At 40.4% G+C, this 24,233-nt stretch overlaps 1 long non-coding RNA gene across 2 annotated transcripts in view; it reads left to right on the top strand.

Moving 5' to 3' along the window:
* LOC140637902 (uncharacterized) overlaps window positions 1-20,956 on the top strand; it is a 38,536-nt gene extending 17,580 nt beyond the window's left edge. For both annotated transcript variants that reach the window (XR_012035001.1, XR_012035000.1), the window contains 2 exons: window positions 13,716-13,792; window positions 20,625-20,956. This is a non-coding gene — a long non-coding RNA (uncharacterized lncRNA). The remainder of the gene's footprint in view (window positions 1-13,715; window positions 13,793-20,624) is intronic.
* Window positions 20,957-24,233: the final 3,277 nt, after the last annotated feature.

Raw genomic sequence — 24,233 nt, 5'->3', positions numbered from 1 at the left:
TTTGTCCCTTGGAACAGAAGTCTAGCATAGCATGTTCATTAATGATTGTATATAACAGATCTCTCTAAAAATATGTACCAAACTGGTAACAGTAGATATCCGGCCAGGGAAGATTATGAAGAGGACTTTCATTCACAACTTTGTCCTGTTCTCTGGTGTTAGAGTTTTGTAAAGCAGGTAAGGTATTTATTATTTTACAACCAGCAAAAGCGATAAAGATGTTTTCATTTTGGAAAAAAAGGTCAATGATATTTAATCTCAATGTAGTAATTTCCCATATGGAGACAAAAGCAGATGTCTTAGAGTAGATCTTGCATGGAATATTCAGCTATAGGAGCTGGTATTCCCATGCCAACTTCTCTGCAGAATAACCTGGGCATGCAGTGTAGCCACAGAGTCAGAACACAAGCCTTTTACCAGCATTTTCACTGGCCGGTGCCATGAAATTCTACCGCAAGAAACAGCAAATAGGAGATTATTGAGTTTGGCCTTGCTAACTGCCTAGAGGTGAAAAATTTAATCCTCGAGCAGGCAATTTTTTGTCTTACTGTGTTCTAATGCATGCTTGTGTGACTAGAAGGAGAACATTTGGGTTCAAAGAGGGCATTGAAAGGCAGAACGGACTAAAAGCAAGCAGCTAAGCAAGGTTAGAGCAATCTCATGGAGAGAGTTGAAAGAACCCTGCAGAGCACCTGGGTGGCTCAGTGATTGAGCGTCTGCCTTTGGCTCAGGTCATGATCCTGGGGTCCTGGGATCGAGTCCCACATCAGACTCCCTGCATGGAGCCTGCTTCTCCTCCCTCTACCTATGTCTCTGCCTCTCTCTCTGTGTCTCCAGTGAATAAATAAATAAAAATCTTAAAAAAAAAAGAACCCTGCAGAAATATTTCCACTAGCCCATGGTTCTGCAGGTGGAATTGCTGTACCACGTTGAAGGTACCCAGTGGTAGGGTTTTGTGCATATCGTTGTGCTCAGGGCTCTTGGAGACACCAGCAGCATCTGGAGGGACTGGGATCAAGGACCCCGTTTGTCCAGCTTCTGCACAGAGGTGTGTTTGGTCAGGCCCAGCTGAGTGCCCTGTGGGCCATCCTCCAGAACAGGACCCCATCTTCTGCTCATGATCACAATGATCACAGCCCTCCTCTTCCCTGCTTACATACTCCTCTTCCCTCCAAACCAGAACACACCACAGGCATCTTCCCCGATCGATTGTATAATCTAGGAAAATTTGTTTCTGACATTCTCAACGCTGAAGACTTCCATGGATTTCTCTCTGTCGTTGTTTTTTAATGTGCATGTCTGAAAGCACAACTGCTATCCTTCATCTGTATTCATTAATCAGGTGTTTTCTTTGATACTCGTTTTGGCCGGGTGAGAGTCTGAGGACACTGGTTGAGGTGGGAGGTGGAGAGGAAACGAAGGGAGGAGCTGGGCCTCTGGGAGACAGCTGTGGTGGCCCTGGCACCATTTGCTAGTGCTGATCTTGGGGATGAGTGTGGCTTGTCCCAGTGCTGGGGGGGGGGGGGTGGTGAGGGTGAGGGGCAAAGACTATTTAGCCAGCGCTTGGTTGGTTTGTTTTTAAGGCAATATGAACATCAGGTAAAATGTTCAAATGGAACAAAAGAGAACACAGTGAAGGATCATTCTTCCTGCCACCCCACCCCTCTTCTGTCCCCGGAGGTCAGTGCTGCTGGCTTGTGCATTCTTCTGCGGAGCCTGTGCTCATGTATGCCTACCTGTCTCGTTCTTCATCTTGGCATCACCTTGGCTTGGACCTGGTAAGTAAGGTCCTATGCTGCAATCTGAAGATAACACTCAGCTCTGCACTTTAGCATTCTTTCCTTAAAGTGAAAACAATGACTAAAGAAACACCTGCAAGAGCTTGAAAGCCCCTCACTCTGGGTACATGATTAACTCCTGTACCTGGTTTTCACACCTCCCGTTGCATAAAGCCGAGCAGGTGACTGGTACATTCTCGATTTCTGCAGCATGAGATATTTCCAATTCACTGCAAAACAAAGTTCAAGCTGCTAAAAAAGCTAGTTTTTAATTACCTTGAAATGCGAGTTGCAAGGAGGCAGCCTGACAGCTCTCATCAATGAGATCAGTAAGCTGTGAAGACATGTGGCCAGATATGTCTTGTCATTAGTATATACAGTGTGATCAGATGCCATCATAATCGTTATTATTACAAGATCATAAAGATTTGAAGTAACAGAAAAAGCAAGTATCTTTGTTTGAAAGGTCAGTCAAAGAAGTAGGCTGAGCTCATCAATAAAACAGCGGCACAAAGATGAGTACTTAGAAGGAATTCTTATCAAAATCAAGTAAGGAAAAACTTTTACAATAATGCGGGCAAACGAGGTCCTGGTAGATTACTTTGCACTGCAGTAAATTTTGGAGTAAATAATAGCAATGATTTTCCAATGTCTGTAATCAACACTGGCTAGGTATATAAATTGACTCAGATAACTGAATATTTGACTAAATTGTAATGACTGAGGTTTTATAAATTTAAGCAACGGGATACATGTAATTATAAAGTTACTGAAGAACCAAGTTTCCTACATAAAGCAATTACAATGCATTTTTCCTTTAAAAGAGTGCATGTGTGTGTGCGCGTGCGTGCACATTCTGCACGCTTTGCCCACAGATCATCAGGAAGAGGGCTTTCAAGAGGATCTTTTTCTTGCTGTAGTGTCAGATCTTAAAATAAGATTTAAGGGCTGGAGAGTCTGATTGAGTGAGACTGAGCCGTGATTTCTAGTGGCACCGCTCACCAGAGCATGGAGAACAGAAAACGCTCTTTCTAGATGTTGGAGGTTAGACGTTTTGGGACATGTTTTAATTCAGCCTTTTCTTTTGAAATCAAATATCTGCTGTAGCTACCTGGAGATGCCTAGTTGCTTATTATAGTTAATGGATTGTTCATCCTCTTTGTCCTTGGGATAATCCTAAGTGTGTGCATAAAACCGAGATCATGTTGCCCACAAAACCCTATCAGCCTAGAGTTGGTCCACAAGGTGTTGAGCGTTCACCAGAGCAGATGGGAAAGATCATGTTTAATAAAGAGTCAGAGGATTAGGTGGTACAAAACAAGCGAAGGGAAAGGGATGATTTTATTTCAGGAGAAGCTCTGTGCCACTTCCTGGACCCGAAGCCAGAGTACAATGAGCCCAGAACCGTGACTTTGGGCCCCGTCCCCCGCCTTGCTGACCTGCTTCCCACTCCACCGGCATCACCGCCTGAATCTGTGAATGACTCAACAGACAGCTTCTCGGGCTTATGAGGATGGATGACGTGAGTCACCCACAAATGAATATACATATGGAGAAATAACAGAATTCTGCTAAATATGTTTATAGTTGAACAACCGATACATCTGAGCTTGACTTAGAAAGGGGTGTGCAAAAGTTTATATAAATGACAGTTAAAAAGATAACTGTCACAATGTTTACTGATGAGGTTTCTGTTTATCTTAATGTTTAGAAGTTAAGTGAGGAAAAAAAAAAAAAAAAAGAAGTTAAATGAGAAACGGTAAAGCCTGAGCGGCTATGGGCCTGAATTTATCACGACAACTCGTGGCCCACGGAGGTGGCGGGAAGGTGGAACCACGCAGTCAGAACTTCCTCCAGAGAGGTGAGGCTGTGCGGCCTTGGACAGCTGGAGCACGACCTCATTTATTTTTCACCGTGTTTACTGAAACAATGAAACGTAGGCCGGGGAGGCGATGGCAGGGCCTTGTGTGGCTCCCTGATCTGGGTTCTGGCCTCCATCCAGGAGGCCAGGGAGGGGCGAGGGGCAGCCCTTGGGTGGGGGACCCTGCTGAGCGGAAGCAGCTTCAGGTGGCTCCACTCTGTCCTTTGTCCCCGGCCCTGGGCTGTGCCCTTTGCTGTCCTGCTCAGTTTACTGCCAACATCAAGAGGCACTTCTCATTTAGTGGCTCCTGGTCTCAACTCCCAACAGCCTCGGGGAAGTTGCCAAACAAACCTCCCCTGCTGGCCTCCCCTGCTGGCCTCCCCTGCTGGCCTCCCCGCCCCACCTGGTGTGCAGCAGGGCTGGCTGTCTTGGCAGCACACTTACCCACGTGGAAATGTGCTTGGGGATGTGTTAAACGGAACCGGGGAATATTTCAAACCATTCCTTCAATAATGGAATTGAAACGTTGTGCTGCCGCAGTGGCCTGGGATGGAAACTTCCGAGTGGAAAGTGAGATCCTGATTTTTCTTGAAGACAAAATGGGGCCCCGGGGTAGGTGGTTTTCAGGCTTTCTCTGTTAATTTTGGGAATGGACCTTTCACAGGTTTACTTCCCTTTTGTGTTAAGCCTTCGGTTTTGTTTCTATGTCGACTCTGGATAGAAAACTTGGGATTGGTCTTTTTACCTTGATTCTAGTCAGCAGGCCCGGAGGTGAAGCAACAGTGCATAACAGCCATTAAGAATCATAAGCAGATATATTAATTTTAATGTACAATCGGTGACCCTGATATGGTATCAAACGTAAAAGAGCAGGGCCAGTCAAAGGATCCTACATTGTCATATGTCCATAAACCCTGGATCTCAAGTATGAGGCCTGGAAAGAGAAAGGTCTAGCTGGCCGGCCTGCCTTCCTTTCCTCCTTCCCTTTCTCTTTTTCTTCTTGTATCCTAAGGGGATTTTTTTTTTTTTCACAACAGAACAAAATATAACTTTTACAGGAAGACAAGTATACAAATTCCCTGAAGGGGTGATTTAAATCTACCATTCAAATCTTACTTTAAGTTCTCAGAGAGTTTGTCTTAATTGTGTACGTAAATATCTCACAAAAGATACCACAGCTTGTGATCTTTGAACAGAGACACACAAAGAAGTCCAAGCTTTAGGATTCTCAGGCCCAGATAACATAACCTTAACTAATGTGACAGCAATAAATATTTTTACTGTTATAGAGTGATTTTTATCAAATATAGGACATTCATGTAGCATCTTCACGGTGTCTGCCATGAGTGAGTACCGGTAGTGCTAGTCTTAGTATTTTTCTTATGGGTGATTCAGCCCAAGGTGTCCAGGTATAAGGACTTAGGGCAGCCCCTAAGGAAGACATGAATGAGTGTACCTTTCATTCTGGTCTGGGGTCAATTCCACTGGATCACTTCATTCAAGGTAGACATAGAGAAGTTACTGTCTTGGGGGACATGAATTTGCATCTGGAAATTGTTACATGAGCTATTACATCGGAAGCAATGACACTCTCTGGCAAGCCCACTGGCAAAAATTCCTTTTTATGGACTTGCCCAGCTATGGAACAGCTGTTCTAATTCCAACTTCCATGATGGAGCCAAGGACTCCAGGAGAAGTTTCTGTCGTGGTGCATGATGACTGGACTGTACCTCTCTACATACCAATACCAGATGCCACACAGTTAGTGGAGTCCTCATCATAACCTAAGGTAGTTTTTAAGTTGTCATCTCTCTTGCTTTTTGTGACTGTTTGAACCAAGTGCTATATTGCCCAGTCTAATTTCCCAGCCCTTAATGTGATGGGCTTTGCAAACAGGCACTAAGGATATTAAGACTATAGCCTTTTAATCTTCTGATGAGCCCTTTTAAAATGCAAAGTAATTTTTTCTCACATGGTTCAGTTGCCAATGGCCCAGTGTAGGAATTTCTTGTATAGCATTCTGACAATCCTGCGTAACCCCTTGTCGGACCCACTCGGTGATGGGGCACTTACCAGTTCTTAATCTAGTCCCTTCTATTTCAGCAACTTTCATTAGTAGAACGTTTTTCCGTAGAAAACTGTAATCTACCTCCTTGTACCCCAACCTTTTGCCTCTGTTCTTCTGCTCTCTGGAGCTACGAAATGTAGATCAACAAGGTGACATTGAGCCATCAATACTCTTTTGGGAACACTCCTTCAACTCTTCTATCACATAGTCCACATTTTTCCATCTTTGTAAGCTTTATCACATGTTTCTCTTAAGTTAGAATTTCAAAATATTAAAGAGAGTTTTCTTGTTCTCCCTATATCTTCACCTTTCCAGGCAAAATTTATATCACTCATTATTTCAAAAAATGTTTATTGTGTAGCTACAAACGCTGGGTTAGATGGAGTGGGTGACATCGGGGTGATTCAGATAACTGTTTCTCATCGACTTTGCTTACCGAACTGGCAACACACTGGCCAACTTCAGTGTGTTGGAACATTCCTGTCCTTCGTTTCTAGATTAAGAGCCCCTTGAGGGTAGAGATCAGGGCTTCTCATGAATATCCTCAGAGCCTCCTCTTACACACATAAATGGAGGCACAATAAATGTTTTCTGACTTTCCTTTCTTTAAAATCAAGGCCCCTATTCCTGATCACAGTGTTATTATTCCCTTGGTTTGACCAATTCTGAGCATGTAGAGCTGTGATACCGCTTGACCTGATCCTGACTTTGCATGTGGGCTCACAAGACCTTGGTCCACATAGATGGCTCTAAGATTTGGTCTCACATGTTATCTCATTTTAATGGCCTAACAATCCCCAGAGGTGGATGCTGTTATGCCCAGTTTTTCCATGAGAAAACAGATGGAGATAAAGGAGTTAAATGGACTTAAAACACAGGTGTTCTCTAATTCCGTATTCAGGACTTTTTCTAATACAGACGCGAACTCCTAGTTTTCCACCATTTTTTGAATTTGCACCTGAGGTTTTTATCCCAGGGTAGAATGATACCTTACTGGATTATCCTTACTAAATTACATCTTTTTAGTTCTGGTCTATACTTCTTGAATCCTTCTGGTATCTTAATATGTTTATTTTACCATCTTTGCTCTTCCTTTCAGTTTGTGTGCTCGTTACCAATAGGCTGGGCTTATTCTTTTACATAACTTATTGATGAGAAAGGTTCTTGGGCCAAAGGCAAAGAGAAACCTTGCGCCAGGGTGACATTGAGCCATCAATACTCTTTTGGGTATGCTCCTTCAACTCTTCTATCACATAGTCCACATTTTTCCATCTTTGTAAGCTTTATCATGTTTTTCTCTCTCATGATATTTTCCCATTCCTCCCTGCCTCCACACATCTTGATGTACTATATGTTTTAAAATATGAGGGAGAAGGTGTGCTTAAGAGAAAATGAAAACCTTGATGCAAACTAATGCATTTTCCCAAAAGAAACACTCATTTCAATGTATACATGCAAAACCTTAAAAGCTGATTAAAAAATGTATGAAGAAACTCATGTGGAGGATGTTACTTAGGAGCTGAATTACAGGATTTGCTTGTCTCTCTTTTTCTCTTGCCTTGGGCAATCTAGTCTAATTACAAAACTTGCCTTTCATTCTGTTTAGTGTTTTTCAGCTATGCATGAGAAAAGTTAATCAAAAAATAAAATGAAAAACTATGATGGCTAATCGAAGTCCCATACACAGATTTCTCTGCTGTTTCCTAGCCCATCTGTGGGGATGAATTCCAAAGTGTTACCTTTAAGGCATTATCAGAGATACTGTGCCTACTGGTCTCTGCTTCTCTTAAAGAAAGAGAAAAGATACCTTTAATTTCAGAAGTTTCCAAGATTGGAAGTGGAAAGAAAATCATGGTTTTTCCTATGTTAATTTATCCCTTACCTGTAATTATTGGAAGGCTTTATAATCATAGAAGACACTAGACCAATAAACCCAGTGAAGGGCAATCTCTTTAGAGCAAATAGAAAAAGGCAATTTACCATCCCATTTTGTCCTCTAGTATGCTCTTTTAGGGGAGGAAAATAATTCTCTTTCCTTCTACCCATCTTAGGTTCATTGATTAGGGCCCTGCAAATTAGATTGACAAAAGACAGATTAACAAGAAAAAGCCAACAGGTTTATTAACAAGTGCATCTTATGTACACATGGGAGTACTCAGTAATGAGTAACTCGAAGGAGTGGTTAGAACTTGAGCATATATAACTTCTTAAGAACAATACATTCTAAGGCACAAGACTAAGAAAAAGGACTCAATTTCTAGGGTAGCAAATTGTGGTGAGGTTAATATATGGGGAACTCATAGCAGATAAATTCTAGTTAGTGGAATTTGTTATATAGAATCCTTTGGTGCCTTCTCTAGGCTGGTAAGGGTCTAGAGTTGTCTTTGGTAATATCTGTCCTTCCTGGTAGAGGGAAGAGCGGACGCCTTTACAAATATGTATCCTGCTTTTAGGTGAATGGGGGAGGACAGAGAGGTTTTCTTGTATCTGTTTCTTCTCAGTTACCTTAAGCTGAAAATAATCCTATGCCAAAGAGGCACATTTTAGGGTGGTATATTCTGCTCCCTATTGCTTCCCTATTGCTTTGGAAGGTCATTGAGTTAAAAGAATTGCTGATTCTTGGCCTATCCTCTTTCTGGCTTCCTTGTCTAGAATGAAGACCCAAATGTCAACCACTAGAACCAATCCTGGCTGTGGCTTTGTGTTGATTTTTCTCAAAGGCTGAGATGTCATCTTAGACCATTTCAAATCCCCTCTGTGACCACATTACTGCAACCAAAAACAATGTGATAGAGTTAGCACCTTTAATTAATTTTGTTAACTAACCCCGATAAGATCACAGAACTGTTTCTTTGTTCTTTGGGAGATGAAAGAAAAGGTATAGGAGAAGTGTGGGAGATTGGAAATCTGATGTTGTTTTGAAGGGTTGGTGGCCATGGTAATGGGTTGATGGTGGACAAAAATAGCATGTTATCAATGCAAGTTTGTGGCATTTTGTCAGACAAAAGAAGATTTCTGGATGGTGTATGTCCATGGCTCCTGTGGCCTAAACAATCCTGTGTTTCTCAGTTGTTTGAAGTGAGTGGTGTTGAGAAGGAACATATGCTTCTCCCCTCCATGCAGAGCAATGAAATTTGGAAATATGTGCTAAAAGAGAGAACACAGTTTCCTATGGCAATTTATCTCCAAGAAAGGACAACTTCCTGGGATAGTGATAATGGTTGCTAAAACCTCACTGAGAAAAATAATTCAATCACCCAAACTTGGGCTTAGCTCATGCTGCAGCTGGCTAAGTAGAGTGGCAAGGGACCATCAATCTGCTTTGGAGTGAGGTGTGCTTGGGAATCATGTGGATGGAGCTTCCCTTTACTGATACTGGATATGATAAAAGAGGCCTGGGGACTTTCAGAGTAATGTGTACCATTCACATAACACAGCATTGTGTAAGTCTTATGAAGTGTGTTTTTTAAAAAATGCTCTTTAAACTTGCTTTCATAACAAGCATAACAGCCTAGATAAAATGAAAAATATGTTAGAGTCTTTTGAGGAAATCTGTGAATGCTTTATCAATAAAAGCAATGCAAGCAAAGTCCTGTGCACTTGTTTTTTTTTTTTTTGTAAACATTGGAGACCAGGGACCCCAAGGCATGAAACATGTAACCTCCTATTTTAACTCCCTGGCTGAGACAAATTTGGTATTCCAAATTTTAGCCAGCAGCTGACTCAACAATTGGGAAGCCAATCGACCAAAAGTTCCACCTTTGACTGTTTCACGATCATATATAGGACAGACAAAAATAGTTAGAAATATTCCAGAGAACCATCAACAGCATGGAGTGAGAAGTAGAGTCTGCAGCTGTTTTGCACACTAAAAAGAGATATTCTTCTAAATTGAGGTTTAACTGACAAACAATATTATATTAGTTTCATGTGTATGACATAATAATTCAATCTTTGTATATATTGCAAAATGATCACCACAATAAGTCTAGTTGACATCTGTCACCATACATATAGAATTTTTTCTTGTGATGAGTACTTTTAATATTTACTTTCTTAGCAATTTGCAAGTATGCGATACAATATTATTAATCATGATTGCCATGCCATACATTAAATTCCTAAGATTTACTTATTTTACAACTGGAAGTTTGTACCTTTTGACTCCTTTCACCCATTTTGCCCACCTTCCATACTCCACCTCTTCCTCTGGCAACCACCAATCTGTTCTCCGGATTTGTAGGATCAGTTTTGGGGTTTTTGTTATTGTTGTTCTTTTAGATTCCGCGTATAAGAGAGATCCTATGGCATTTGTCTTTCTTTGACTTATTTCACTTAGCGTAATGCCCTCAAAGTCCATCTGCATTGCAAATGGCAAGATTTCATTCTTTTTTATAGCTGAATACTATTCCACTGTAGACAGTTGACCTTTGAGCAATGTAGGGTTTAGGGGCACTGCTATCCTCCCTTGTCCCCGCCTCGTGAAGTTAAAAATCCATGTATAGCTATTGATTCCCTAAAAGTTGAGCTACTAATAGCTTACTATTGACTGGAAGCCTTACTAATAACAGTCAATTAACACGTATTTTTGTATGTTAAACTATTATATACTGTATTTTTACAATAAAATGAGCTACAGAAAGAGAAAATACATTTATAGTACTGTACTGTATTTATTGAAAAAAAATCCACGTATAAGTAGATCCATTCAGTTCAGATCTGTGTTGTTCAAGGGTCAGCTATATATACACCACAATTTCTTTACCCATTCATCCATCGAAGGGCACTTAAGTTGTTTCTAAGTCTTGGCTATTGTAAATAATGCTTCAGTGAACATGAGGGTGCATGTATCTTTCTGAGTTAGTGTTTTGATTTTCTTTGGATAAATACCCAGAAGTGGAATTGCTGGATCATATGGTGGTTCTATTTTTAATTTTTTGAGGAACTTCCCTGCTGTTTTAAAGAGGCATAATTTATAACTGAGATCCAGCGAGCTGCCCAGGACTCCACTGAGGTCTCTTGCTTTATTACCATGAAAGTTTTGGCCACATGAACATAGAATAACGGTAAATTGCAAAATCAGCAATGTGGTGTTATGAAAAGATCACTGACTCCCGAATCAGGAGACCTGAGTCTTTGTCCCATGTGATAATCATTAATCACTATCTTCATTTGTGAGCATTACTATATTACTATACACGGGCATCTTTGAATATACTTTCTCTAGCCTGTGCAAATCCTGCAGCCAGGGAGATATTATCCCATGTTCAAGTTTTGGAGAGATTAAGTAACTTTCCCAATGGTCATTCTTCAGGCCTGACTCCACTCTAGCATTTTTAGGAAGACTCCCAGGAACGTTCTGGTTTCTCCCCTCTGTCACCTCACAGCCCTTCTTAGTACTGCTCCCTTGTTGATGCTTGCTTATATATCTCTGGTATGTTCTCTGTAGCCTTTGTCACTTCCCATTTTTGTGAGTAGTGTTCTCAGTGTGACACCTTTCCTTCTCCCCTCTCTCTCATTTCTAAATTTGGAAGACATTAGGGGGAAAAATCATTAAAGTATAGAAAAATACCATATATCCTACTACCCCAAATAAATAAAGTTTACCATTTAAAAATCCTAGCTTCAAATATTTTTTCATTAAATAAAAAAATAGCACCTTACCAATCAAGTTGAGGTTCACATTACACGTTTTCCAATCCCATTCACCTCTTCCTTCTCCAGGAGTAACCACTAATTTGAATTTGATTCCTAACCTCTCAAGCTCTGTTTCTTATTTTTTGTTACACACCGTATATTTGTAAGCAGTGCAAATGTCATTTTATAATCTGTTTTGTTAAAGAACATAATGTAATTATTGCATGTATCTTTTAAAAATTTGCCTTATTTCACTCAATATATTTTAAAAACTAGCCATATTGGTGCATGGAAATCTAATTTATTCTATTAATTTAAACTGTAGTATTCCATTTCACCAACATAAATATCTTATTTCTCTAATCCTCTGCTTCTGGACATTGAGGTTCTTATAGGAAGCTATTTCAGTGTATTGGTTTTTCCTTTACTATTAGACACTAAATTCCCTGATTCAGGGACTGTGGATCACACTTTTTTATGCTTAGCATTGTCATTGCAATTCAACCAATGTATGCTGAACGAGTTGATGAAAATGTCTGAGCAAGTGGAGGTCTTCAACTCTGAGAAGGTTACCACGATTGAAAGCAGGTAAAGGGTAATGCCAAAGAAGTTAGTTGAAATTCCTTTTTTTCCCCTTGTATTTATGGATATGGGAAAGTAGGGTAATAAAAAACTACTTGAAATGATACTAAGGGGCACCTGGGTGGCTCAGTCAGTTGAGCCTCTGACTCTTGGTTTCCACTTGGGTCATGAACTTATGGGTCATGAGATTGAGCCACCTGTCAGGCTCCATGCTCTGCAGGGCCCAGGGGTCTGCTGGAGATTTTCTCTCCCTCTGCCCCACCTCCCACTCACACGCTGTGCATGTGTGCATGCTCGTATGCTCTCTCTCTCTTTCTCTCAAATAAAAAAATAAGAAATAATACTGAGATGAGGATGGATAAGTTAGTGAATTTTTTTGTGATCCTAATGAAATTTGTAAAAGACTAGTAACAGGAAATATGTAAAATAATTGATGAAGCTACAAGCAAAAATGCTTAGAAATGTGCTTAAGAATGTTAGAATTGATTTATGGCTGGACAGTGAAAGTTCTATATCTACTTCTAACTAGGTCATCTCCATGATTCACCTTGGAGAAATCTAATTACCCTTGAATATTCGACCTTCAATGTGTCAACATGAATGTTTTCTCAACCTGGCTTCATGGAGATATGGAAGCTGTGCTTAACAGATAACATTTTTCTTAGGAGTTATTAAGGTCATGGTCTATTTCTTTAGTTTTGTGTCTTCCCTTTTAACCCACTTGCACTTTTGTCACTTTCTGATTGTTGTCCAGATGGATCACATCCAATAATGGGGAGAGAGGTGTGAGGTCAAGAGATAGGGGTTGTTGCAAGGAAGAAATGAGTTTATACTTGTGAAACCTTAGAATAATGTCTGTCATAGGCTTAGATATCAATACCTGTTAATTACTACTCCTCTCTTTTATACTTCTCACAGCAGATATACAATAGTTATTTTATAAGCTTTATTCTAAGTCTGCCAGATGAGTATAGAACTCTTCAGGTCTCTTCAGCCCAAAGTTGTAATTTGTTCTGAGAATTCTGGTGGACAAATGACAAGGGTCTCCAGAGTGAGAAGTGAACTCCAAACACTCTCTATCCATCAGGGGTATCAAATGATCAAGAAGGGACAGCAGGGTTGGGCATTGATTAAATAATTAGAATGAAGCTATATTAAGCTTATTACTTCATATGTAGCTTCTTGAGATGTTGGCTATAATCTGATAGCTATAGAACCACTCTTTCCTATTTACCCATAACTCAGTGATCTATTTATTTATTTAATAAATATAACACACTTCTGAGGTGCCCAATATGATTCCAGTTACTTGAGGTACATCGATGAACAAACAGGAAAGAGTTCCTGACCTCCTATGATTTACATTCTAGTTCGGGAGAACAGAAAATGAGCAAAAAATAGAAGTAAATTATATAGAATATGGGAAGGTTGTAAGTGCTATGGAAAAAGAAAAGATAGATCCAGATAAGGAAAATCAGGAGTACGTGATTGAGGTAGAATGATCAAGTTTCACTGAAAAGATGAAAATTGAGCAAAGACTTGAAGGAGGTGAAGAGATTGGCTGTACAGATGTGTGTAGGCGGAAGAGCTGGCATCAAGGCTATGCCTGTTGTGTTTGATGTGAGAAGGGCTACTTGATGGCAGTGGAGTGAGCAAGGGAGGAAGCAATAGGAGGTGAAGTCAGGGGGATTATGGAAGGCCTGTAGGCCATTGTGAAAACATTAGTGATCCAATGGAGGGCTTGAATTAGTATTTCAAAAGACCACTCTGACTTCTGTCTCGAGAATAGGTTCTAAGGAGCCAGTCTAGAAGCCGGGAGGCCTGTTTAGAAGCTATTGCAGCTCGAGGAGAGAGATGGCAGTAGAGGTAAGAAGTGATTCTTTTTTTTTTTTTTTTAAGATTATATTTATGTATTCATGAGAAACACAGAGAGAGAGGCAGAGACACAGACAGATGGAGAAGCAGTCTCCTCACAGGGAGTCCGATGTGGGACTTGATCCCGGGGCTGGGATCATGCCCTGAGCCAAAGGCAGACGCTCAACCACTAAGCCACCCAGGTGTCCCAGAAGTGATTCAATTCTGCTACATTTTTAAACTAGAGCCAGTATCCTAATAGATTAGATGTAGGGTATAAGAGAAATAAAAGGACTAAAACGCTCCAAAGACTTTTTTGACAGAGCGTCTGAAAAGATGGAGTTTACATCAACTGGACTGTCTGGATTAGATTTGGGTAAGAACATCAGGACTCCTTTTTTTAGAAGTCTATTAGCCATCTGCATATACCAGTCTGAAGTTCAGGAAAGAGGTCTTGGGTTTGGCATATAGATAGATTTTAAAACCAAGGGATTAGATAAGATCACCAAGGGAGTGAGCACATACAGAAAAGGCCAACAGCTCAGAGCTGGGAGCAGTCAATATTAGGAGCTCAGGGTACAGAAGAGAAATCAGAAAAGAAAAAAAAAAGAAGTCAGAAAAGAAAGATGAGGAGTGATCAGTGAGGTAGGGAGAGAGGTGGGTGCCCAACAGAGAAAGGAGTGGTCAAATATGTCAGATGATGATGATGACATGTCAAGGTAGATGAAGAATAACAGTAGACTCGTGGATCTAACTCTGTGAAAGTCCTTTGGTAACTTTGAGGGGGGCAGTCATTGGTTGTGTGGAAGTGAAGGGTTAAGGGAGAACGGCTGGAGATGAATTGCAGATCGCAAGTAGATGAATTGCAGAGAGTGAAGACTAGTCTCTGAAATGGGATTTGAGCACTCTGTCTTCAAGGACTCCTCCACTCGCTCATTAATATGCCCCAAATACCAAAGTCAGGATTTCCTTACTTTCCTTTTAGGAAAGCTCCTGGATTCAAAGTTAAATTGGTATCTCAAAGTTACTGACACGGTGGTATGGATTTGTCTGTTTGCACTGACTCCTGGGGTGACAATGATATTGTAGGATTTCAGAGCTGTAAGTGATTTTAGATATGATATAACCCAGGCCCTATTGACAGGGGTATATATAGGGAAAGTGATTTGTTCAAGGTCACATACTTGATGGATGACAGAGCTAACACTAGGATCCAGGATTTCTGTTCTAGTGCCTTTTTAGTTGCATAATATTTTATCTCGAATTCGATCCAACACATGTGTAGGACAAGTAAGGACACGAGGAGGTGTTATGGAAATGTCTGTTGTGTGAATGAATGCATGCACGTTCAACAGAAGACCAAAGACAAGGCAAAGTTTGAAATGTATGGGAAAACCAGTTCAGGGTCCATAAGGCAGATGGTAGGAGATTTGCTTCGAGGTACAGAAGAAAAAAAGCCGGGGTGAGAAATTATAACAGCTAAGGAAGCAAGAAGTGAGAACTGCACACTGCGGTATAAGTGCTTTTTTACCTTGAAAGCATCAGAGATGTTTAAAATTATTTTAAAAGTAAGTGCAAACTGTTAATGAGGGTTAATGGGAAGGACTAAAGATGGAGCAGCTCTTTACTAACAAGAACTGGGATGATGGCATTTTTTTAAATCCTTGCTGACAACATAAGAAAACTACTGACTTGGAGGCAGCAAGTTTACAACTGCCTGAAAATAACCAGATACAAGGGTTTCAACTTGCTGGAACCCTTATTATATGCTTGAATGACTCCTGGAACAAAAGAAAGCTGCGCATGATTGTTTAGGAAAGTGTAAGATAAACAAAGCGTATGTTTCCTAACATCAACTGACTGTAATCTGATAGTCTTGTTATATTGGTCTCTGCTCATTTTAAGGTGATGTGATGAAGATGACTTTAGTGGTTCTCAAGTTCAGTACATAAATAAATGATGTGAAGACTCCACTTTAACGCAGGCCCCTCAATTTTTCATACGTATTTGCTGCTTTTCTTTCCGAAGGGAGAATGTACATTACTTGTTCTCTTGGAAACATTCCATCCTTTTTTATGCTTTTCCTTTCTCTTTTGAAAGATCCCCCTCACACTGCATAAATAGAAATGTCCCTGAGATTCATTTGATTTCATGGATGGCAGAGTACTCATTTCAAATATCTTGGGGAGAACCGGATAAAACAGCGACACTCTCCTGCCTTACCTGATTGAACGCTGGGGACCGTCGGAGGGCTCGATGGCCGTGGGAAATCGTAATGGGAACCTCAAGTTGGTTTCCACTTTAGGTTCTGCGCCTTGGATCCAGTGGGGCTGAGGGTATCAAGAGTTAGTACCCTCTGATTTCACTGTTCACTGTTCCAAGCGCAATAAGCGGTGCCTCTGGTTTGCGGGCGGGAAGGGAAAGGCTCCTGTCGCCTGGGTGCTGGTGGCAGTTCTTGAGCGGCGTCGGCCGAGAGCTGGCTGGGAGAGGGGACTTGTCCTCTCGCAGCCCTTACTTGGTCAGGGTGAAGGCAGGGGAAGCAGGCGGGGACACCCTACACTCCTGCTTCTCAGGCTGTATCTCTCCGTGGGAGAGGAGAGAAGCCGTCTATCTCCAAAGCTGTCAATCCGCGCCCCCCCCCCCCCCCCGCCCCCGGCCACCACTAAAAGCCACTTCAATTTATGTCTTCAGTTCTTTACACTTTGCGGAGAGTTTATTGTAAAGATGCATTAACCGGGAAGACGCCTTTAAGATATATTGTGCTCAACTTCGGAGGGAGATAGCAGTTTGTGCAGAGGTGCCCATGGTAGTTTAAGGAGGAGAAAAAAGAGGGGATCCCTGGGCGGCTCAGTGGTTTCTGCCTGGGGTGTGATCCTGGGGTCCCTGCATGGAGCCTGCTTCTGTCTCTGCCTCTCTCTCTCTCTCTCATGAATAAATAAATAAAATCTTTTAAAAAAAAGATATTTCACAATATCATTTAAAAAAAAAAAAAGGAGAAAAAGGGAGTAGTGCTTGACGCTGCTGGAAGCATCCCTAGCATCCCTAGGATCCCAGCATCCCAGCATCCCAGCATCCCTAGCATCCCTAGGATCCCAGCATCCCAGCATCCCTAGCATCCTAGCATCCCAGCATCCCGCATCCCAGCATCCCTAGAATCCTAGCATCCCTAGCATCCCTAGCATCCCAGCATCCCTAGCATCCCAGCATCCCTAACATCCCAGCATCCCAGCATCCCTAGCATCCTAGCATCCCAGCATCCCAGCATCCCTAGCATCCCTAGCATCCCTAACATCCCAGCATCCCAGCATCCCTAACATCCCAGCATCCCTAGCATCACCAGCCCAACGCCCGCTCTGTTCCTAGGAGCGTACGGTTTGTATCGCTTATGCCTCCTCACTCGCTTCCTTCTCTTCATATTTAACATCGTTTCTACTCATTCCCACTTGCATTTATTTATTTCGTTCGTTCGTTCACTAGCTCCTGCTCCCCTGGTTTTGCCACCTACAAGGAGGTGGATGTTCACGTCACAACGTTGGGCCTTGCCCGCCGAGTTCGACCATAGCCAGGCAGGCTGGCGCTCCCGGGGTCATGACCCTTGGTCTTGCTGGCTGGGGCCCGGCGATCCCTCGGCGTCAAGTGTGTACCGAGTCCCCGGGGACCGGAGGAGGGCCGGTGTCCTGGGCAGCCCGCCGCAGGCCCGAGGCCGAGAGCAACAGGCCATTTAGTTCCTTTTTCTCTGCGCACACGGGATCGTTCGTGTGAAGTCCTAGTGTGCAAGTTTAAATGAGCCCTCAACGGTGTTGTAGGCGCTGACAGTGTTCCGAGGCCTAAGCCACGTCTCCAGTCTAGGGAGTTACTGGTGTAGGACATTCAAGGATGGGAGTCCCCGGGGAGGTCTGACAATCCTTAAGATCTATGGACGAGGTAGTCGGTAACCGGCTTCTCTTTTTGCCAGGTGGAACAATGTACCATTAGAAAAAAAAATTCCTGTGAGCTTTGGCAAACAATTTTGTGTCTGCTGCTTTAAAAATGATGGATAAATTAAAAGATAAGAGAATACATCCAAGTGACTTGAGCAGTCGAATGCTGAGCAGAAATTATACATCAAGTCTGGAATCACCAAACTGAAGCATAGGCTTGTCCATTCTTTTTGTGTATAGTCTGAGGTTTGTTTGGAACTCTAAAGCATTTTGCAAATTATTGGGAAGTTACTACATGTGAAAAAGCAGAGGAAAACCTAAAATGGGCCTATTTTAGGTTTTTCTTTATTTCGATTTTCTTTAGGTTCTTAGGGTACTTCTGAAGCATTTTATTTCTATTATTTTTTCTTCTTCTATCGCTAGATGTACTTACTAAGATTAGAAAATGTCCAAGGGCTACGTGACATGGTCATGACATTGAAATCCTTTTACTGCTTTATCTCGTAGGACTCCAAAACACCAGCTGGTAGACATTAGTTTCTTAAACGCTCCTTGAGCAAGTCTCAACCCTAGGATGTTACCCCACTAGCATAGATCCTTTTCCTACCTTTGCTTCACAGATTGACATTTTCTGATCCTTTAGTCTTCCATTTAATACTTACTTTCTCCAGAGAATATTTAGTGAATGAGTGAACAAACTGGGTACCACTTTGTAAATAAATCTCAACTCAGAATTATGACTAGGTGCCAAAATGCCTCTTTCTCTCCTAAATTTCTTCTTTGTTTCCCCTTAGATTTGGTTCTTTTTTCTTCTTCCCTTTCCTTTTTCAATTCATAATATTAATTTTTGACCTGTTATTGCAGTTGGAGTAAGAATGCAAAGCACATGGGAATAAAAGTATTCAACATCTTTTATTCATTAATGCAATGTTTTCTGCTTAGTACTTTAAAAGCTTCAGTGAATAAATGTAAAGACTATCTAAAAGACAATCAAGAAATCAAAGACCATTTAAGTGAGGCTGCCATGGGTTAGGAATGAAAAAAAAAATGCTCAGTTTTAGTAGTAAGGAAGAGAAATAGGAAAATTTCTTAAAAGTCACCTGGTTTGGTGCAAAGAACATGAGCTTTAGAAGGTAGTGGGAGAAGGTGAATCACATTTGAGTATCTGTAATATTCAAGGCACTATAGTAGTTAGTGCCTCTACCTAACATCAACTCTCTGATGGAGGTACAATTAATCCTATTTTATGGAAGCAAAATTGAGTCTCATAGACTCAGTATTTGTCTAGGGTCGCATAGCTAGTACAGAGCAGAACTGATTTATTTTTTTAAAAGATTTTATTTATTCATTTTATTTGAGAGAGAGACAGAGAGAGAGAGAGAAAGAGAGAAAGAGACTTTGAGCCAGAGGAGGGGTAGAAGGAGAGGGAAAGAACCTCAAGCAGACTCTATACTCAGCATGGAGCCCGATGCAGGCTTCAATCTCACAACCTTGAGATCATGACCTGAGCTGAAACCAGGAGTCCAATGCTTAACTGACCTAGCCACCTAGCTGCCCCAAAGTAGGACTGAGAATTAAAGTATGATTCTAAAACCCATGTTCATTGTAGTGTATCATAGTCATAACTAGAGTTAGGTAGACAGGTTTGACTCCAACCTTCAAAGTTACTAACTTATACCTGTTTCATTTGATAGATTTCTCTGTATATTGATACTGAGTGAAGAATAGTTTTAATAATATGTATTTAATATTATGTATATTTTACCAGAGGGAACTAAAAAATTCTGCCAGCATTTGCCACAATTAGAAAATTGAAGACATTAAATATTAGAGTAATTCCCAATAGTCTCAGCAACAGCTAAAGACAAAGAAATGTCATATAAAGTTCTACTTTCTATGATCATTCTGTCTAGACGGGGTCTTTGTTATAGAAAAAGCCTCTAGTCTTTACTACCCAAAGTTGTAATGTGTTATGTAAGTGAAATGCAGACAAATCAGTAACCTCCCTTAGAGAAGAGTCTTTTTCTCGTGAATGGCTGTGGACTCAGATGAGGTCATCATCGATGAAGATACATAGGAACCGCATTTGATTAGGGTTATGGAATGGTATAAATTAAACATGATACAAATTCTGGAGAAATCACATTGAGGTTACAACACTACATTGAGGGCATTACATAATCTCTGGTTGGGCTTGGCTAACATTTGCTCACTTCTTGACTTCATATTTAATCTGAGAAATCCTTGAGGGGAATGTTCTTAGCCAGGGGCTTCATTCGTGGAACTCTTCTCTGTAAAGTCTAAAGAAAGTCTTCCAAAATATTACCACTTCTGCAGTTCTGGACACTTCAGCTACCTGATTGAAATCTTTATTTAGTCTTTTTAAGGGGTTCATTTTTTGGTTTGGCTTTTAATCAGTTTTGTACAAAAACATATGGACTGTCGTGAGCTTGGTTCTGAGAGGAGAGATGGAGTGATGAGGAATATATTCTTTTCTGTTTTCATGTTGATCTTCAGTATCATTGTCTGCAAATTGAAGGACTTAGACTACATAACTGGTTCTTAACCTTTTTGAAGCCAGAGCCTTCTTTTAGAAGCTGATGGAATCTATGGATACTCTTCACAAAACAAACAAACAAACAAAAAACAAACCATACCTAGCTTCAATTTTAAGAGGTTGACATACTACTTAAAGGACTCTCAGGAACCCAAGAACCCCTGGTTGGAGAATCTTCAGACTAAATGACCTCTTGGGTCCCTTCTGGTTTCAGATATTATATTGTTCATGTTTCTATGATGATTTGGATGATTATTATGATGCTAGTAAAGATGGGATATGAACCATTTAGGTAGATTTAACTTTTATAGCTATAAATGACAAAACACCATCAGATAATTTCCTTCTTTTTTTTTTCCCCCAACAGAATTTCTGAATCATGTCTGCTCTTTAGAATCACCTGGGGGAGCTTTTAAATATTCCAATGCCTGGCCACACCCCAAATCACTTAAATCAGGCTCTCTGGAGGTGGATTCCGGACATCAGTTTATTAAAGCTCCTCAGTTGGTTTCATTGTCCAGCCAGTTGAGAGTCAGTGCTCTGGCAGGATTAAAACATCTTCAGAAGTTCCAGATAACAGGAACATCAACCACCAGCTGAAGATGAAAGGACATTCCATTCTTTCTCTGCTTTCAAATGTCTGGTACTGAATACTGTTTTTCCAGCTCAAAATAAGGGTTTGAAAACTCTTGTGTGTAATCATGCCTCCCAATGTGTTATGATCTTGTCTAAGCTGGGCAAGTGTTACAAATTATAAATGGCCTTCCTGGTACTGTATATAGATGTGGGAAGGACTATATTAGGACATGCTCTACTCTGCCACAAGCACACATCAATAGAGATTTGTTTTCAACATAAGAACAATTGCCATTGTCATATTCCGAACTGTGTGCAAATTGTTTTATTATAAACTCACTGTTGGTCCCTATTTAACTGGGAAATCATTTGTTCTAAATTTATCTATTCTCTCTGCATGGCATTGACATTTGCTGGCAATGCCAGACTTGCTTCACTTATAAGAAAAAGATTCCATGGAGAACAGGCAGTGCTCTCATCTAACTGATTAATAATCTCTAGAGGATTTTTGGAACTGGCATGTTAACTCTTCCCGCTCTCTGGCTAATTTTGACTTTCACTGAACTCAGAAACACAAACAATGGTTTTCATGAAATGGAGCAGTAAAAGCGTTCTTCATCAGACCAGCTCTCCAAAGAAAGAATACTCACTGGCAAAGCTTAAAGATGAGAAATGAGATGTGTAATGAAAAGTTGTTTGTTTTCAAGAGTTTTACAAGTCAATTTGGGTCACTTGATCAGCCAGATTTTTATGTCTGTACTAGGCAACCATTACATGTTTTCAGATTGAAAAAAAAAATATCCATCTTTACTCTCCATGGCATCTGTAGTTTGTTGAAACCATCCTTCAATTTAATGCAGACAAAGACTTTCTAAAGTCACATGATCTGTTTGAGTAATAGGAATCCATTAAGATTGAACAGAGATATCCTATATTATAGTGATTTCTCCCTTTGTGGATTTTATAACTTTCCTACCAAGCTCTGGTGTTTTAAGATGACATTTTGAACATTGGATTTAACTACCTGAAAGCCTATGACACGGAATTGCCAGCAGCCAGCTGGTAGCCTGGAAGGACCTTACTTAGTCATGACTATCTGCTTACTACTTTTTAGTATAAAGATAAACTGCTTCAGGAGGATGTCTTGATTTACAGACATCCTTTTGTTATTTCCTTAGAAATGCTATTCAAATATAGAACTAAGGGAAAAGTCAGATATAAATCTTCAGAGCCATTAAGTGGCACAATCTGAGTATAAATTTCATGGTACCAGTGAGGGTTCCAGATCTTGATAGTGACTGTTGCTAATCCAAATATTTCCACTGAGGAAAGGACACTCATTAATTACTGGTCTAAACACATGGAAGCACCAGGAAAACCTTTGCTTTAGCCATGGTATGTTTGACTACAAACAACAATGGCATACATATGTTTATGTAATTATTTCCTATGTGTTTCATTTGAAAGCTAGCTAAAATTTATGTTGCCCACTCTTGATAAAAACTAAAAGAAGTAAACAATAAAAGCAAAAGGCAAACTGGTTTAACACTGACTTGACAAAAGGCTCACTTTTGAATTGGTATCATTCACCACAGAAGACAAAACACTGGCTATTATTTGGGCTTTGGTTATAGCACAGCATGTAGTAGGGTGTCAATAATAAACATAGAATAAAATTAATGAAAGCATCTGTAATGTATATTTGAACATAAGAACCATATTTTGAATAGAAGATCATATGTGCTTTTTCTTTAAAAATCTATAAAATTTATATCAAACCTCACAATTTTTATTATGAGTTTTCATGATTAAATTATTGCCCCATCTACTCAGGCTGCTTTTAATATTGCCTTTGTTCATGTAACCATGGCAACATCTTTGGTATCTATACTTCAGGTCCTGGTCTTTCATTCCACAATGGGTCACTTTGCTCTGCGTCTTTCATAACAGAAATCATCTGAGGGCACAGGCAGTCTTGGAATGGGATTATATTTTTCATGTCCTTTCTGTTAAGGGCTGACTTGTGTCCTCCCAAAATCCTCATGTTGAAATTCTAACTCTAGGCCTTAAGTATGTGACTGTATTTGGAGATAGGGTCATTAAAGAGGTAATTATATTAAAATGAGGCCATTGGGATGGGCTCTAATCCAATATGACTAGTATCCTTATAAGAAGAAATTCAGACACAGATATGCACAGATGAAGACCATGGAAGACACAGGTTGAAGATGGCCATCTACAAGTTAAGGAGAGAGGCCTCAGAAGAAATGAACTCTGCAACATCTTGATTTCAGACTTAAGCCTTCAGAACAGTGAGAAAATAAATTTCTGTTGTTTAAACCACCCATTCTGTGTTACTTTGCTATATCAGCAAACTAATGCAACTATCTTGATTTTCTAAATTTTTATTCTTCCTTCCCAAGTATCACTGGCCCTTGAAAGTTTGAAATATATTCTAAGCTTCATGTTTATGCAAACTTTCAAGTTTGTTTGCTTTCCTTGCCTCTCCTAGACCACCAATAAATCTGACCATATGATTTTTCCCAGATTACCTCCTTCTCTGATATTAACAGTTACATATTTCCTAGTTTTTGCAACATATCAAATAGGAGATCTTTTAGGAAGTTACTATAAATCAGAAAGGGTTTCTTTATCATAGTTTTAGCTAAGTCATCTGAAAAGGAATATTTTCCATCTATGACAGGGAGCTGTATCATTTAAAATGGAACTTGGGGAGGAAATACCAAGAGACCTAGATTCATTTAGACTATGAATATGCATAGACTGTACATTATTATTTTTCTCTCATAAGCTTGCCCATTCTAACATTCCATAGCAATGAAGAAATACAAAGACACTGAAACAGATGATTCAAACTTTGTATTTGGCATGGGATCCGGTGTCCACTGAGATTCAAGTCTGGGGTGTAGGGAATGAATCAAGATCAGCCTGGTAGAATAGGAGGCCATCCAAATGCTATGAAGAGTGAAGGAAGCCCAGGGAGGCCTTTGTTTTCCCAATCTTTCTTCAACCCACAAGCCATGGTTCAAAAGGCTGTTGTTAGAGAATTTATGTTTTGGGTCAGGAAAACTTTTAATCATTAAAAATTTCTTCAAAAACCCAAAATATCCTCAGAGGAGCTGAGCAGTATTTGGCCCTATGGTGGTAATGTGATGAAAGTGACTTTATTTAGGGTTATTATTAGTCTGACAAATTGGAAAAACAGTTGAAACAATCCTTTCCCTTGGATGATGTTAGGGGCTACTTGAGATCATTCCCTAATTAGGGATTAAAAGCAGTAGCTCTCTGGGGATTTGGATGTTAAGCCTGAACTTAATGTGCCACGGAGTTTAAAGGGTAAGTATGATGATGGGCATATCATGCTCTGTGCATTGAGTAA

Source organism: Canis lupus, chromosome 8 (genome assembly GCF_048164855.1).
Source record: "Canis lupus baileyi chromosome 8, mCanLup2.hap1, whole genome shotgun sequence".
Lineage (NCBI taxonomy): Eukaryota > Metazoa > Chordata > Mammalia > Carnivora > Canidae > Canis > Canis lupus.
The sequence above is the reverse complement of the archived record's forward strand: the minus strand, read 5'-3'. Positions and strand labels throughout refer to the sequence as shown.